General features: G+C 34.4%; 1 long non-coding RNA gene across 1 annotated transcript; it reads right to left on the reverse strand.

The window, feature by feature from the left end:
* Positions 1–6,077: 6,077 nt before the first annotated feature.
* LOC107953259 (uncharacterized) lies at positions 6,078–8,304 on the reverse strand. The gene is made up of 3 exons (XR_001699146.2): positions 7,555–8,304; positions 7,345–7,422; positions 6,078–6,288 (listed from the first exon to the last, which is right to left on the reverse strand). It is a non-coding gene; the product is annotated as an uncharacterized lncRNA (long non-coding RNA).
* Between the last annotated feature and the right edge of the window lie 8,917 nt (positions 8,305–17,221).

Here is a 17,221-nt window from a genome sequence, read left to right on the forward strand (position 1 = left end):
TTATACATTATGACACTCTCTAGGTGTATGTACTACAATCAATTCTTTTGATGAATCGTCCTTGCATGTTGCCACAAACTGATCCACATTGCTACATGTTATACTCTCATCTGCATCAAGATACATAGGAAGCTAGAAAGTAACTCAAACAATAAGCCTGCCATCAATGAATTGGGAGGTCACTTAGGGATTTCCCCTCCGGGACGACCATTCGGACAACTGCAGGCCATTTGTTGTCCAAATCTCAAAGTTTTCATCGGGAACACAAAGTTGTTAGTCACCAAATGCCACATGTGTAACATCCTAACCCATTTGCGTTGTCAGATTAGAATTACAGAATATTACGTTGCACACCAAAACATTTAACATCATTTAGTAATACAAATATTGAATTTAAATAAAAAATCTATATCTATCATCATACATAATATGCATACATTTACGAGCCTTATATCAAGTATACGAAACCTTAAAATGACTTTCAAAACAACCATGGACCAATCTGAATCAAAATAGAAATTGTGAAAAATTTAGAAATAGGGGTCACACGGCCGTATGACACAGCCCAGACCATGTGGTTCAGAAACATGGTTGTGTGGCCAAACTATGTATAATTCGAAATATGGGTCACACGGTCATGTCACCAGACCGTGTAACTCTTTAAGATCGTGTGAACAATCTTGCACCTAAAATTCAAAATAGACACATGACCGTGTGAGGAGGCCGTGTGTGGCACACAACCGTGTGACAGGCTATGTGTAGTTAAATGACTTCATTTCCAATCCAAAACAACCACTCTTACTTAGACATCAAGCCATCCTATCTCCAACCAATATCACCCATTCAAAAACACATATAACACATCGAGAACATACCAAACTCATACAACTTATGTGCCTAACCAATGTGTCCTCATTGACACCACAAATTTTATGCATAAACAACAAAAATTCGCTTAACATATCACCTCCATATACATGTTATTCAATCAACAGCAATGTTCCCAAATACTATATACCAAAACACATGCCAAAGGCATATCATATATTTCCCTTATTATACGTTACCTACTATAACTTATGCACTTTCAAGAAGTATATACCAAATGACCAAAACATTTATAAATGGACATATACAAGCCAAAACCAAAGACATATACACAAATAAACTAGAGCCAAACTGAAACAACATCATTTTGGCTAATTAACATAAAAGCTCTTAGTACATGTCAATTATAACCAGCATCAAAATGATGAAAACTTCTACCGAAATAAAGGATGGATAGTGTGTAGGTGCTCTGACTTAATTCCAATCAATCGAACTTTCTGATGATCTACAAAAATAGAAAAAAATATCATAAGAAAATAGTGCTTAGTAAGTTCGTATAAATAATAAACATGAACTTAACAAATAAGCACAATTCATACATTTGATACTTAATTTCATTAAAGGCTCATAAGTGTATTCAAATCCTATACACATCACAAGTCCCACAAGTTAGTAAGCTCAACAATGAAACATATACAAGTAAATGCATTTGACATATCATTCATCCAACATTTATTCATTTAACAATTCACATTTCCATTTTAAGTGTTCATTTCGAATGCCTCTTTTTACATATCTATCAATGTAAACATTTCATATAATTATTTCCATATAACCTATTCATATAGCCATTTCATATAATCATTTCATATATTCATTTTAAATTGTTCACTTTAACACAACATGATTCAAAAATTCCCAGTAAGTAACCATTTAAACATACACATACTCAGAATTCATAATTTGTTTACTTCAAAGAAATAGTTCTGTATCAAATAACCTTTTATTCTTCCAATGGATCTTTGTAAAAGTATTCAATACATAAGTTTGGAAACAAATGATGTCCATATGAGCTAATCAGATACAGAGTAAGTGAGTCAGGTTACCCGTCCAGGCTAAACCAATAACAACGCGAAAAAATAGCCTGGTCAGGGCTATGTACACATGTAAGGTAACTAGTCCAAGCTAAACCTTTAAAACAACAATGGATTACCAATCCAGGATAAATTCGAGTCTGCAACACATGCAAGAACTCAGTCCAAAACAAAACTTCAATAAGAAATCTCATGTATGAAACTTTTACTCGATCCATTGAAATCATTTTAGAAATTCAGTATATTTCACATAGACCAATTTCATTTCAACTGTTTCAAAATATATAAATATCATTAACAACATTTAATAATGAATTATGACAAAAAATAATCGTATGAACTTACCTAAATCAGTTCTATAGCAAAAATGACTCCAATGTCTAATAGGTAATTTTTTTCCTTTCCTATGTTAATTAATCAATTGATCCAATTCTTTATCTAAATATAATATTTTCATTCAATTAACCAATTAAAATAGTTTAAAACACTTGAATTCAAGTAATTACCCTTTATTAATATTTTACATTTTTACCCTAAAGTTTCACCTTTTATTCAATTTAGTCCCTAAACCCAAAACTACAATTTTATCATAATTTCATAAATACTCATGCTAACTGAATTTTCAATTAAACAAATACAACTTATAATTATTCAAAGTTCAAAAGAATTCCTTGTCAATTTTAATATTTATCAAATTTGTAACACCGCTAACCCGTATCCGTCGTCAGAACAGAGTTTCAGAGTATTACCAAAACTTTCAGAAAATTTTACAATAATTTATGTAAATTACTATTCATTATCTGAGATCGTACAAAACGTCCCTTAATTGGACCCTCAAGGCCCAATACAAGCATTAGAATCGAGTCGAGACTTAATCGGGAGCTCTAAGAATTTTTCGCGAAATTACAAAAATTTTCCTAGGTGTAGGGCTCACACGCCCGTGTGGTCCAAGGGACACGCCCGTGTGACCTTGGGACACGCCCCTGCTATAGGCCGTGTTCGACCTATGTAACTCTCTAATTTGTGCACACGGCCTTGCCACACGCTTGTGTGCTAGGCCGTGTGGTTAATTAATTCAATTCAAAATTAGGTGTAGGTTTCACAATGCCAAGAAACACGCCCGTTTTCTAGGCCGTGTAGCACACACGGTTGAGACACATGCCCGTGTCTCTGCTCGTGTGCTCAATTCTAAGCATTCTATTTCTCAAAATTAAGGTACAGGGGATACAAGGCCTAACTACACGCCCATGCTACCAGGCCGTGTGTCACACATGGTCTAGATACATGCTCGTGTGTTTGCCCATGTGGACAAAATAAAACCATTTCCTAGCCTCATTTGTCACCCAAATTTACCATTTTCCTGCACTAAAACACACATCCAAATACCAACCAATTCAAGCATTCAAATTAAGCAAATTTCGTCATTCAACAAGACATATTATTACATGCATATATGTTTATAATCTTACCTTGGTATATTCCATATGTTAGGCATAATTTGAACAACCACTTAACATATATTTAGCTACCATAGCATGACGTTACAAGTATATCAAAACAACCATTACTAGTCATTCCAATGGCTAGATTACAAACATCATTTTCAAGCCGCTAATGGTTAAATTGTCTTATACATACCAAAATGATTCTACTATATGTATACCCCAAAATAACTAGTTGATAGTGTGACAACGCTCCAATGATCTCCAACCTTCGCGAGCTTCTGAGCACTATAAAACAGGGAAAACAAAATGGAGTAAGCATTACATGCTTAGTAAGTTCATATAACGGAAACTAAACTTACCAATCCCATTTATTAAGTCTAAGCATACAATGTCATGTTTTCCATCCATTTGGTTAAATTTCCTAAATACATGCATTCAATCAAACATGTTCTTCACCAAAATCTTCATATCAATCAAGTAAACATAGATGAGCTCGTCATGCAATATTCTTTCAAGTCATTATCATTTCATTACATAATTCTCATACTATGTCAAGAGTTTTATATCTGTTGAATCATTGAAATTCTGATGGATGCTCAAGTAGTTCACTCAAGGTATACGATTTAATAATCCGTAAATTTTTTATTCAAGGGTACCTATTAGGGCATTTAATCAAGGAACACACTCTCGAGCCACATATTGTATAACAGGATTACTAGTCCAAGCTAAATCCTTTATATAACGTATGCTTAAAAGAGCTTAATTAAGATTACCAGTCCAAGCTAAACCCTAATCATAACGTATACTCAAGAGGTATCATATCAAGATTACCCATCAGGGCTAAATCCTTTCTATAATGAGGTTAATAGGATTACTCGTCCGAGTTAAATCCTATCCGCAACAAATGCATGACCTTATCCATTTCGGGAAAGCACATATATTCATCGAAATTCAATATTCAATCAGGACTTAACCTTTTTTTCACCATTTCAAGCATGTATTAAATTGTCCATTATGGCATTCAAGTAATGCATTCCAATATAATTCACATTACGTGCAAGCATAATATTCAATTAACATAATTACATACTCGATTAAGTTACACGAACTTACCTCGACACTTGTTCGCATAGAAAACCTACTAATTCGAAACATTTTCTTTTCCTCGGTCTAACCTCGAATTTGTGTTATTTAGATCTATATAAATAGCATTCATCATCAATTTCTCATATTTCATATTTATTTGAACTCAGTTTACGCCCTAGAAAAAATTACCATTTTGCCTTTAACTTGTCCATTAATTCCAATTTCATCCCTAGGCTCGGAAAATGAAACTTGTGCAATTTACTCCCTATTCCAAGCCTAAGCCAAATTCCCATTACAAAATTTACAGCACATGTATCATAAAAATTTAGAATTTTTTATCAACTTTCACAACTTTACATTTTAGTCCCTAAATCATGTTTTCATCAAAAATCACTTTGTAAAAGTTGTTTATCTATCAACAACTTTTCATTTTCTACCATAAATTTCTAATTTTCAGCTTATTCATCCATGACCCAAATTTCATACATTGATAACTTTTCAAATTAATCCCCCAAATAGATAGATTAGACTATCTTGGTTTCAAAAATATCAAAATTACTAAAAACGGAACAAGGAAACTTACCCAATTATGCCTTGAAAGTTTCTTCTCTCTCTCCTAGGGTTTCCATATAATTTTGGGGTTGAAGATGACAAAAATAATAAGATGATATCTTTTATCATATTTTTAATTAATTAATTATTTCAATTTCCAATTTAATCCCTACTCTTTTCTAATTATTCCATGGATGAGTCACCAAAAATCTACATACTTTTCTTAATGGTCTAATTACCATATAAGGACCTCTAGATTTTAATTCCATAGCTATTTAATCCTTATAGCTACTAGAATTCAACTTTCGCATTTTATGCGATTTAGTCCATCTCTTAATTATGCACTTAATCGATAAAATTTTCGTATCAAAATTTTCACACGACATGTCTATCATAATACGGACCATATTATAAAATAAAATAAACTTTATTTTCAGATCAAATTTGTGGTCCCAAAACCACTGTTTTGATTTCACTGAAAAACGGGTTGTTATAAAATTAGTCCTCTAACTAAAAACTAACTAAAATTCCTTTACAAAAATAGCCCTGAACAACAACGTAGATTATAAATCTTTCATCTAACATCAAGAACAACTAAAACTCATTAATGAAAAAATCCAAAATCTTTAAGAGTTTCGAAAACAAAGATATGAGTTAGCTGAACCTAGTTGCAACTGTAACACCCCAAACCCGGCCCAGACGTTATGACCGAATCCGGCGTGTCACATTGAAGCGTTACTAGAAAAGTCATGTTTTATCTAAAGTCTTTCTTAGTGTTTAAAGAATATCTTCGTTATAGATTAAAGTGAATAGAAGCTGTGCACCAAGTAGGATGCCAGAAAAGAGGAGGTGAGTCAATTAGACTGCTTAAGTACCCAGCTCTCCACGGATCCAACCCTAGACATGCACACAACCATTGCCACACTTTAACTGAGTGATTTTTCATGGAAAACCAATTCGCTTAAAACCATTTGAAAAGGTTATTAATTTTGAAAACATTTTCGTTGCGGAAGCTTTGCTTTGTTATCGCGGTATTTTGAAATCAAATAACCCTTTTAAAACGCGCCCTAGAGCTATTCAATTTCAAACAATTAAAACAATATCATATCTAAGCTAACAAAACATACTAAAAATAGTTAAAAATAATTAAAGCGGCCTTGTTACAACCCGAAATATAGCTGAAAAATAACTTAAAGAACTACTAATTTAATTAAAAACCATCTGCGCTGTCCACGTGGCCACCCTGAATCCTACCAGCTCCAAGTCCCCAGTTTAAGGCTCACCTGCAAGGGTAAAAAGGAAGGGGTGAGTTTGGAAAACTCAGTGTATAAAGTATCCCAACCAGAGTCCAAATCAGTTCAAGCTTTACTGGGCCTAAGCCCTATTCAGAAATCAGAGTTAACTGGGCTGTAGCCCTATTACAAGTTGAGATATATTAGGCCTTGCCCATATTAATACATTTGGGCCCATTTCAATACGGTTGGCCCATAACAAAACAGTCTTATATGATTAATGCATGATAACCCCATCCAACCCTACACTTGCCTCCGTCCATCCCTACACTTCCTGTGGGGAATAAATCACCCATGCCATCCCTACACTTACAGTGTTAGCACCAGTTGCAACACTAACTATAATTCGCATCAAAGCTGCTTATATCAGAATATGTGGCACAGCCACCAGAACGGGTTATTCCTCCATAACAAAACCCAACCCCATGCAGTATGACATGAATGCACAATATATATATAATTAACAAGGCATGCTTCAGAAAGACAGTCAGATTATAGCGTAAGAACAGTTATTTACCCTTGAGGGGCGTAATCGTAAACTTACCCCTTTAAGCGTATTACGGTAATTCTACCTTATAGAGGTATTTCAATAATTTTATTAGTCTTTTTAGGGTTTCATGCTCATTACAGTTATTAACGTGTCTTCAGAATACTTACCGGGCGTTTTTACCGAAATGGGCTTGTTGCCTATTACTCAATTTAGGCCCATCGAAGCCCAAATTTACTGAGGTGCATGAAATTTTGCACTTTGCAATTTACTGTTGAAGTTACCAAAATTATCAATACAAACAATCCCACGAGCACTCGCACACTCGCAAGTTCTCGAAATACCGGCTTTTCGGCATTTCGGCATTTCGGCTTTTGCCGATCTAGTTTACTAGTGGGTGTCGTTTATACACCTTTTTTTCGACGAAATGTTGATGAGTTCTACACACGAGTTGCCTACAATCAGTTACTAACACGTTAAACTATGAATCCATAACAACTTATATACAAATCCCCTTACCAATAATCAGCAATTAACACCTTAGGCACTAAAGTTCTTACTTTTGCCGGAATATGGACTAGATCTAAATCTAGTCGTTCCAATTATCCAAGCCCTCGATCAGTAGCCTTTAGTCCACACTAGAGCAAAACAAATCAAATAACACCACTAAACCCTTTTAGTTTAGTCGACAGGCACCTTTGCATATAAGGGTTTTCGGCTTTTCTTTAAATCCCGAAATAAAGAATGAAAATAAGATTCTGAGTACTTACCACCAACGATGTACTTGTCAAGAGCGTTTCCAACACTTCCCCAATCTTAGATTCACATTGAATCCAATCTTAAAATGCGAGTAGAGAATAGAACTATATATTAATTCCTGAATCACTATGACTTATGAAGGTTTCGGCATCTAAGGAAAGAATAGAGGATTCGGCCACAAAGAAATTCGGCTAACAAGATGTGCGAGATATGGATGAAGAGGAGAGGAAGAGAAAAGAAAATAAAAAAGAGGAGATAATAGTAGATATTCGAGTTTGAAGGAAATCAAGGAAGAAAGAGATGAGAAAAAGAAAGAGAGAAAAGAAGAAGAAAGAATTCGGCTTTAGGTAAAACGGCAAAATAAAAGAATGAAAGCAACCAACAGAATTCAACCCCTAAAGAACCTACAACTATTCGGTAACTAAACAATCGGTACCCCCCTACAAACTAAAAATGCTAATTTACTACACTAAACTCTCCTAGCCAAATATGCAACTTCAAAGTTTTACTTTCGGTACACCACTCCTAATTCAAATCCCTTGAATTTAGCCCGTAGCAAAGTTTGAATTTCACTCAAACTCCTTCCACCGATTAGCAGCATCCTTATCCACTCCTTGTACCGCTTCAGCATGCTGCCAAGAGAGTCCTGATTAGACCCCAACTCCTTCCCCACGCGTGTAGCAAAAACCAAACCTTCCGTGCGCGAGGTGAGGCTCGAACCCCAGACCTCCATTCGTCCTTCCGCCTTCGCCCGTACCACTGGCCACTGCACCACGCTTGTTTCTTTACTAATATAGGGTCACAATTAGTTATAAGCCTTACCTGCTGAAGCTCCGGTTTGCTTAAAATAAAGGAGAAATTCGCCTTCCTCGCCACTCGTACCTGCGACCTCCAGAAAACCCAGCTACACTGCTTACCGCTGCGACACAACCTCTCTTTTATTATAATACGACTGCGTTTACTTATAATCCTTATTCGCTTCAGTCACGGACTACTTAAAAAATAAAACAAGTTTCGCAGTCCCCTACATTTGGAGTCGCGACCACTGGGTCTCATTAGTGCACGGCTGCCACTGCGCCAACGGTGCTCTTTGTGCTGGGTTATGCTCGCAACTCCTCTTAACCCCTATTTTAACCGCAACCTGAATACTAAAAAAATACAACCATTTGCGCGGGCCGTGCCTTGAACCCAGGCACCTCCGACGCCCTCCTAGCGTGCTTAGCCACTGGGCCAGGTGCTTGTTTGTGCTAAAACTCAGCCCAAATCGCTTATAAGGCCTACTGCCCAGATCCCTTTAGGAAAAAAAATGCTTAAATTTTTGCCAAAGCCCTGGGTCGAGCCCAGGACTTTTCCCGCACTATAAACCCTTCGCAATTTATTTAGTTACTAACTAAACATATTAAATTAAATCATCCCATTTATTCAGGCCGTCTTCTACCCGAACTCGGACTCCAAACCCAATATTTCTAGGCCCAATTTTTGGGGCGTTACAGCAACGATTTCAAAAACATAAAAATTATAAGAAACGGGTGAAAATGGGTTACCATACAAAAGACTTAGTTTGACCAAAGTTTCCAAGGTATTAACAATGGAGTTTCGGTTGTTGAAACAAAAGATGAAGATTATGATGATATGTTTTAATGTTTTTGTTTTATTAATATTGTTATTACTTTTGTAACAGCCTAATTCAGTGAAATCGGAACGGTGGTTTCAGGACCACAAATCCGAACCGAAAATAAAATTTATTTTAATTTTATTACATGGCCCGTATTATGTTAGAAATGTCATGTGAAAATTCTAATAAGAAAATTTTACCGATTATGTGTTTAAATACAAGAAGGACCAAATCGCATAAAATGTAAAAGCTAAATTCTAGCAGCTAGAAGGATTAAATAACTATGGAATTCAAAACTTGAAGTCCTTATATGGTAATTAGACCATTAAAGAAAAGTATGTAGATATTTTTGGTGACTCATCCATGGAAATTTATTAAAAGGGCCAGGACTAAATTGGAAATTGAATTAATTTAATTAATTAAAAGATGATAAAAGAAATATCATCTTATTTCATGTCATCTTCATCCCCAAAATACATGGAAACCCTAGGAGAGAGAGAGAGGAAACTTTCTTGGCTTAATTGGGTAAGTTTTCTTGTCCCGTTTTTAGTAATTTTGATATTTTTGAAACCGGAATAGCTTAATCTATCTATTTGAGGGATCAATTTGAAAAGTTATCAAAGTATGAAAATTATTTCATGGATGAATATGCTGAAAAATTGAAATTTATGGTAGAAAATGAAAGGTTGTTGATAGATAAACAACTTTTATAAAGTGATTTTTGATGAAAACATGATTTAGGGACTAAAATGTAAAGTTGTGAAAATTAAAGAAAAATTCTAAATTTTGTAGAATGTATGTGTTATAAATTTTATAGTGAAATTTTTGTTAGACTTCGAATAGGGAGCAAATTTCATAAATTTAATTTTTCGAGCCTAGGGATAAAATTGGAATTTATGGAAAAGTTGGAGGCAAAATGGTAATTTTGCTTAGGATGTAAATTGAGTCCACTTGAATGTGAAATGTGATAAATTTATGAATAAATTCATTTATATAGATCTGGATAACACAAATTCGAAGTTAAATCGAGGAAAAAAAGAAAGTTTCAGATTAGTAGATTATTATACGCGAACAAGTATCGAGGTAAGTTCATGTAACTTAATTGAGCTTGTAATTATGATAAGTTGAATGTTGTATTGTATGGAATGTGTTTTGTATTTATGTGAGTTAATTCGAATGTTATAACATAAGAAATGATTACATGCTTTAGATTGTTTGAAAAGGGTTAAATTCCGTTTGAATAATGGATTTCGATGGATAAACGAAATTTCCTTACTGAATGATGTCCTGTATTGTTGTTGACAGGATTTAGCCTGGACTGGTAATCCTGATATAATCCCTCTTGAGCATATGTTATAATTAGGATTTAGCCTAGACTAGTAATCTTAACTGAGCTCTTCTGAACATTTATTACAAAAAGGATTTAGCCTGGACTGGTAATCCTGTTATATGTTATGAGGCTCGAGAGTGTGCTTTCCGAATAATTGCCCTAATGGGTACTCCTGAATATGAATTGGTAGGTTATTAAATTGTACACCTTGAGTTTACTGTTTAAAAATCCATTGAAATTTCAATAATTTTACGGATAAAATACTTGACATGATATGAGAATTATGTGACGAAATGAATGGTGTCTTGAAGGAATATAGTATGATGAGCTTATCTATGCTTACTTGATGCATATGTGAACATTTATGTAACTAACTTGTTTGATTGAATGTATGTGTATAGGTAAAATTGTCAAATTGATGAAAAAGTATGTTATTGAATGCTTAATGTTAATAAATGTAAATTGGTAAGTTTTAATTCCTGTTATATGAACTAACTAAGCATGTAATGCTTATTTAGTTTTATTTTCCAAGTTTTATAGTGCTCAGAAGCTCGCGAAGGTTAGAGATCAGTTGGAGCATCATCACACTATCCACCAACTTATTTTGGTATAAATAGTACACTTATGCTAGTATAGGTTAACTTGGCCATAGATGGCTTAAATATGTTATTTGTAATCTAGCCAATGGAATGGCCAGTAATGGTATGTTTTGGTACTTATAAAGCATAATGTCATGATAAACACTTATATGTTAGGTAGAAATGACCAAATGATGTTCAATGTTTAGGTTAAACAAAGGTAAGAATTTAAACATGTATGGATGCTATGTTATATCGTATTAGATGTTAAAATTTGTTTAAAATCAATGCTTGGATTGGTTGGTATTTAGATGTAAGTTTTGGTGCAGGATAATGGTAAAATTTTGGGTGAGAAATGAAGCTAGAAATGGCTTTATTTTGTCCACACAGCTTATTACATGGCGTGTAGTTAGGCCGTGTGTCCCCTGCATCTTAAATTCGAGAAACAGGATACTTAGAATTGAGCACACAGGCAAAGACACGGGTGTGTATCTCAGCCATGTGTGCTACACGGCCTGGAACAATGGCATGTGTCTTGGCCGTGTAAAACCTGCACCTAATTTCGAAAAATTTAATTAACCACACGGCCTAGCACAAGGGCGTGTGGCTGGCTGTATGGCACAAGTTAGAGAGTTACACGGGGTCGAACACGACCTGCAACACAGACGTGTCCCTTTGACCAAACGGGCGTGTGAACCCTGTAACTTGGAAAATTTTTAAAATTTCACGAAAAAATTTAGGAGTTCCTGATTAAGTCCGAAGTCGATTTTAAAGCTCATATAGGGCCTCGAGGGTCCATTTAAGGGACGTTATGAATAATTTCGAAAAATGAACAATAATTGTCATGATTATCTATAAATATTCTGAAAACTCTGGTAACGCTCCACAACTCTGTTCGGCGACAGATTCGGGTTTGGGGTCTTACTACTTTACTTATTAAATTAAACATATAACATATAAAATATAATATAAGTAATTGCAATATAAAACCTCTTAGTTTTACTTTTTAAACCATTTAACTAACCAAATAATAAAATTATGGCGATTAATTTTTATATATTTTACGATTTAGTCCCTTTTAATTAATTAACTTACCAAACAATAAAATTTCTGAACCGAACCTTCAAATTCCTAAATAGTAACTTTGTCGGTTTACATAAACAAGGTCTAGGTACCTCTTTTTTTTAAACTACTTGACTTTTGAAACAATCACTTAATCATTTATTCAATTAGCTAAAATTCAACAAGTCAAAATTAAATATAAAATTATTGTTGACTCAAATAATTTATATACTAATTATTATGGGTTTATTCATCGGATTTTTGGTCCCAAAACCAATATTTTTGATACAAATAAGGACGAGCTGTTACAACATGGGCTCAATTGCTCAGTGCCATCAAGTCAGAATAAATGATATGGTCTGTCCTATCACAGACATCCTTGTCCCATCAAAGACATCAACCCTACGCACTTCATAAAGATGACATAATAGCAAGTCCAACATGTTAACATGACCTTACATAGAACCATCGCCTATAAATACCTCCAAGAACGAGGAAGAAGGATCGACTCTCCAAGATATTAAGCCTGCACTCTATTAACTCATCTATTAGCCTTCATACTATTCTCATCTATATTTTGTATAACCTACGGTTCTCTGCCCCGACTGGGCAAATCGACCTACACAAACAACCACCACTCTCTCCTATTTATTTCCTCATTATTGTATCATTGTATCAATAATTGGTGTAGTGAGTGTGGACAACATGGCTTTACAATATCAAAATGGCATTCCCACTAACCAAACCAACCAGACCAATGACACTACCAACCAAATCAAATCTTCCACTCCACTCGTTACCCCCATCTCATCTACTTCAGGAACTCCTACTGGTCTAAACTCTACTCATACTCCTTCTCTTTCTAACCCTGTAGGAACCTCTCTAGAATATGCAAGTGCCCTTCTCCCCACCCTAGAGCAACTGATAAAAGCTCCAAGAGATCCTCAAGTCTCCAACTTAGTTGTTTCTATTACACCAACAGATATCACTTGCCAAACTGCTTCTATCCCACTAGTTATTGCAAAACATCAGCAATAACAAGGCATGCCCACCTCAGGCTTTTAGACCAGATAGCTCGTTGTTTGTAAGAAGTTGTAACCTACCTCACAGCTACACTATTTCCACTAACTATAACCCTTATCTCATTAGATCAAATTTCTCATCAACAAGCTTCAAGCCCTCAACCCGATAACTCTGAAACCCAGGAGAAGCTGCGACATTTATAAGATCAATTTTCCTAGTAGGAACTCCACTTTAAAGAACAAGAAGAATAACAACGCACCCTTGATTAATGGAATAGCCAAAATGAGCATATTATTATTTAGTTGAGGGCCGCACGGGAGGTTGACTACCTATAAACATGTTATCATTTATAGTTAAATATTACACCAAAAAATATATATCAAATTATATGCCCACTTTGTGACATTGATAAAGGTGATCCGAGTTCGACAACAGTTCTAGTTAACGTTGAATGGAATAAGAAGCAAAAAGTCCAACCACACAGTTGTACGATAGGTCCACAACATTGGTACAGAGCTCCTATCATGAAATATTAGAATCGTCAATAGAAAGCCATTAACGAGTTTCAGCCCTCGATTTCAACTTTAGCGCAAGTCCATACAGCAGTTAGGGTTTGTTGGTAACCAGAACTTCAAATTGACATGAAATTCTGTGAGTGTTTTTTATTTCAACTTTCAAACACTGATGTTTTATGCCAGAAATTGCATTATTTTCTAAAATTCGATAATGATCCCATTCAGGAGTCCGAGTCGGATGGTTCAGAAATTGCATTATTTTCTGAACTAGAGTTGGTTCCTACTGAACCAAAAGAGAGTGGTACTGACAGTAAAGGTCTAAATAATGCTGGAGGAACCTATCAACATTTCATACCATATGCACCTTTGCCCCACATGCATAATGTTGACTTACATGCTGAAGGAGGGTTAGAATTTCCAAAACTACTTCACAAGAGATCGGGCCATGCAAATTCTTCATTAAATGTCAAAAAATTACAAGTTGGAATGGAGTTTTCAACGAAGGATGTTTTTCTTGCTGCAGTGAAGCGGTACAACATAAAGTAAGAGGTCAACTACCATGTTACAAAATCTTGATGAGAAAAATTTGAAGTCAAGTACGCAATGCTTGATAGAAGATGTTCATGGAAAATCATGGTATCTGTAAGAAAGAAAATGAGATTCCAGGCAATTAAAAATATAATGATCCACATACTTGTGTTATCGCAAGTAGGTCACATGATCATACGAGATCTGATTTTGAACTGATCTTTGACATTGTCTTACACATTTTAAAATAATTGTGTTGTTGTAGGTGTGACACAAGATCATCCCAAATTAGATTCTGATATGATCTTTGAAATTACATTACCTATGGTGAAAACGAGTCCTAGGATTCCCGTGCCGGTTTTTATTTCTAGTATCCGTATTCAATACGATTACATCGTGTTATACTACAAGGCATGGGTCACGGAACAGAAGGCTATGGAAAATATGCATAACAGGTGGGATAAGTCATATAATGATTTGTGGTAATGGTGTCAGGTACTAAATCAGTATGTTTCAGGTTCTATAATTAATTAACAAATGGAGCCTGCATATTTCTGCGATCGTTTGGTTTAAAGAAAATTTTTTTTCCATCATTTTGTTTGACATTCAAGCAATACATAGTAACATTTCGGTACTATAAGCCATTAGTACAAATTGGTGACACATTTACGTATAAGGGATATGAGCATTGGTTGTTGTAAGTTTTTGCACATGATGGTAATTGAAAAATCCTACCAATAGTTTTTGCAATAACATCAGGAGAATCTGCAGATGATCAGGATTTCTTATTAACTAACTTGAGAAGGCATGTAGTGCCGTAACTTGATATATGCGTCATTTTTGATAGGAGACCTAAAATATAGGTCGTAATTGAATGGCGTGGAAGCCTCTAAGATCTTACATACCATAGGTATTGTATACGACATATAGGATCTAGTCACATGGGTCGATATCATTCAAATGCTGAGTGACAACAAGTTATTAACATGGGTATGTAGTTGTCATTATTTCCTATATCATTCTTTAACATATACAGTGTTTGCATTCATGGATATACTCTTATTTTCTTCAATAGGATACGAGCTCGTCCAATATCGTTTCCATGAAACATTGAAGAACTTGTGGGCTATAATTGAACTCAATGCTGGATACCTTGATGGGATACCCAAGGAGCAGTGGACTCAATTGTATAATGGAGGTCTACGATGTAGGCATAAGACAATAGACCTAGCGGAATGCATAAATTCTGTATTGAAGGAGATGTCTCATTTTTCAATAACCTTGATGGTCAAAGAAACATATTTATTCTTAGTAGCCCTATTTCCAAAGCAAGTGGAAATATATGTTGAACAAATAAAGGGCAGTCATGTTTGGTGCGAGGATGTGATGAAAGAAATTAGAGAAAATGCATAAAGAGCAAACTCTATGTCTGTAATGTGTCACTCTCATCCAAATAAAACATTTCGGGTTATGAAGATTCATATACTCAATGAAGGTATTATCAAGGGATCATACTGTGTATACTTGGGATGAAGGACTTGTGATTGTGGAATATTTCAAGCACTTCATTTTAATTGCATGTGCTTCGACACATTTGGATTGCATGAGCTTTGTTGACTAAGTGTACAAACTAAAACACAAATATAAAGTATGGAAATCTGAATTCCCATCGGTCCCAAATAAAATTATGTGGTCGTCTGTATCGAGCATTTCATTCAAGTTGGCATCAAATATTTTGTAGAGTCACAAGTCAAAAGGTCGTTCAAATTCTACTTAGGTACGCGACAACATGGATATTCGGGAGACAACAAACCAACTGAGGTTATGCAGTTATTATAGGAACCCACGACATACTAAGCCAACATGTCCACACTTGGGGAAAACATTAAGGACAAGACCTAACTACCACATTTATTCATTTTTTTAATAGGCGTACAAAAAAAAACAATTTGTTCATTTTTTTCATTGCTTCTCATTTTTTGGTAAATTATAAATATTGATATATTATTGATGTAAAATATAGTAGAATACAATATAAACAAATTTTTCATAGATTGTAAATAAATAAGTATACACCATTGATATAAAAATTACAATAGAATACAATACCCCAAATTTTTATTTTTTCCTTAGATTATAAATAAGTATATTGTTGATGTAAAATACAATAGATCAACTTTTTTGTATAATTGGAATAAGTACATTATAGATGGAAAAAATGTAATACAATATAAATTAAATGTCAACAAAGTAAATGATAATTTACATGACAAAAATATGCAGTAGGTGTCAGTTGCGAGGAGGATTTCTTCGTAGTTGGGGTTTTGGCTCCTCATCTTCATATTCTTCTCATTCCTCCATGCTTGAGAATTGAGAGAATTAGGAGGATGGGATTTGAATGCAAAAGGATGAAAATGACTTAGGTTTATATAGCAAATAAACTAGTTGTCTTTAGCCATTGGAAAAAAAACCGTGGGGAAAAGTTACCATTGACCAAAAATCACTCTAATAAGGAGTATTCAACAAATTCTAACATTTGAAAAAAAATGTTCTTTGAGATATATCCATAAAGAGACTAAACGGATAGTAGACGCTTTAGAAAAAAAGGCTCTATCAAGTAATGAAGCTTTGCATATGTTCGAACAACCTCGTGGGAGTTTAAAGAGATCTAGAAAGAAGAAAGCACTTTTGATAACTCATTTATGAATATTTCTATGTAATCCTTTGTTTTATTTTAAAAAAAAAAGACGTATTTTCTATTTTTCTCTCTTCAAAATTAGTTTATTTTCCTAAATATCCAAAAAAATTAACCCAAAATCCATTTTTTTTCTAAAAGTGACATATACTTCATATTTACCCCTTCTAAAAATCATCCATACTTCATACCAAGTTACTTAATTTCATGAGTTGTCAATTTTTTTTCATTTAAATCAATTAAATAAATGATTTTGCTAATACTAGCAATATTTTTAGTGTTATCACATCTGGAAAAAGAAAAAGGAAAACTTTACATTACTTGTAGATAAG

Source organism: Gossypium hirsutum, chromosome A08 (genome assembly GCF_007990345.1).
Source record: "Gossypium hirsutum isolate 1008001.06 chromosome A08, Gossypium_hirsutum_v2.1, whole genome shotgun sequence".
Taxonomy (NCBI): Eukaryota; Viridiplantae; Streptophyta; class Magnoliopsida; order Malvales; family Malvaceae; genus Gossypium; species Gossypium hirsutum.